Here is a 2,024-nt window from a genome sequence, read left to right as displayed (position 1 = left end):
AGTAAATCGACCTTGCCTTATCATATATCTTGTATATTTTATGATGATATAAAATAAAAAAGAACTTTTGTTCTGGAACTATATTAAATATTATTTAATTAAATATTATTTAATTTAGTAATATTTCAGTTATTATTTTAATACAGTTAATAATATTTACATCCTGTAATAACTGACAATAACTGCAATCTAAAATACAATATTATACAGTAGGGAAGGCAAGTACTAAATTTGAAGTTACTAGAGCGTTATGGGGACCTATTGGATTGTGAAGATTAGGTCCTAAAACCAAAAAAAGTTAAGATAGTTCTTCCATTTTAGTGGGAATTTTCCATTTTCTAATTTAATTTTCCATTTCCAATAATCGTTTTTTTATTAGAGAGCTATCTATCCATAATTGTGCTATGTGACTTGGGTGGTCCTCCAGCTCCGCGAATTTGACTCTTGCCTTATCTGTCATCATTTCGGTGACTCTCACCTGTTGAAGTTCTCTGAACAGGAATCTTTCTGCTACATATCTTGGGACTCTGGCTTCTTCTCTTAGGCTGCTGTTGTAGACCGCTTGTATCTTCTTTTTGTGGGTGTTGCATACTTGTCCCCATGCGAGAGATGCGTATGTTAATACCGGTAGTATTATGCTATTTATTAGTCTTAACCTCGTTTTTAGTCTTAATTTATTTTTCTTCCTGTGAGTCCTCTTAATGTTGCTCTCGCCATGTTTGCTTTCTGGACTGTGGCTTCTACGTGTTTTTGGAAGTTTAATCCTTTGTCCATGATGACTCCCAGGTATTTAGCTTCATTTTTCCACTCGATGGGGTTGCGATGTCTACGTTTCTGTCTTTGGCCGCTATTGCTCTATCGTCGGCGTAGATGATCATTAGGGTACCTGGTGTTATAGGTACGTCAGCGGTGTATATTGTGTACAGCAGAGGTGACAGGACCGCTCCCTGTGGCACTCCAGTCTCCGGGCTTCCGAGCTCGGACAGGACTTGTCCTATCCGAACCCTGAAGCTCCGGCCGCTTAAGTACGAGGACATCAGCCTCGTCATCGCTCCGCTGTACCCATAACCTCGCATTTTGTATATGAGCCCCTTGTGCCATACTCTGTCGAAAGCTTTGCTTACGTCCAGGAATGCTGCTCCAGTGTACTGCTTGTCGTTGAATCCAGCTGATATGTACTCAGTTAATCTGAGTACTTGTAGCTCGCTGGACTGCTCTGGTCTGAATCCGAATTGAGCTTCTGGGATTATCTCTAATCTGTTTGTTTCCGTTTGCAGTCTGCTGAGAATAATTATTTCCACTATCTTGCTGATCGCTGGAAGTAAGCTGATTGGCCTGTAGTTCTGCGGGAATGTGTGGTTCTTGCCAGGTTTTGGGATCATGATGACATGGGCCTCTTTCCATCTGTTCGGGAATATTTTGTATCTTAATATCGCGTTCACTATGTTTGTATAGTACACTATAGCTCTTATAGGCAAATACTTTAGGGCCCTATTTTTTATTTCGTCTAGACCAGGTGATTTTCTCGGCGAACTGTTTCTTATATGTTCGTTGATTTCTTCCGGTGATGTTGGGGGAATGATGTCCTCTGGGTCCTCTGGTCCTTCTTCTTGCTCTTCGACTTCTTCTATGAAGTCTACGTCCTCGTCTTGGTGGAAGTTTAACCTGCATTCTCTTTCGAGTGTAGACCTCATCACCTCTGCTTTTTCTTCTATGCTATACACCATGCCGTTTTCTCCATGTAATGGGGGGATGGGTTTTCTGTCACTTTTCATCATTTTCTGGAGCTTCCAAACAGCTTCATGTTTGAGTCTAGATCTTCCATTTCTTGTACGAAGTTGTCCCAAGTTTACTGCGGTGTTGTCGAAGGGCCGTTTTAACCTCTCTGTTTAATGTGTTTACCCAGGTTTTGTCTACTCGGTTTCTTGTTCTTCTGGTTATTTGCTTCGCTTTGTTTTTTTCCCTTATCAAGTCTTGTAGTTCCTGTGGTATGTCTTTGAACCTTCCCGTGTGAATCTCGACCT

This window comes from Diabrotica virgifera, chromosome 3 (assembly GCF_917563875.1).
Source record: "Diabrotica virgifera virgifera chromosome 3, PGI_DIABVI_V3a".
Classification (NCBI taxonomy): domain Eukaryota; kingdom Metazoa; phylum Arthropoda; class Insecta; order Coleoptera; family Chrysomelidae; genus Diabrotica; species Diabrotica virgifera.
This window is presented reverse-complemented; position numbering follows the sequence as displayed.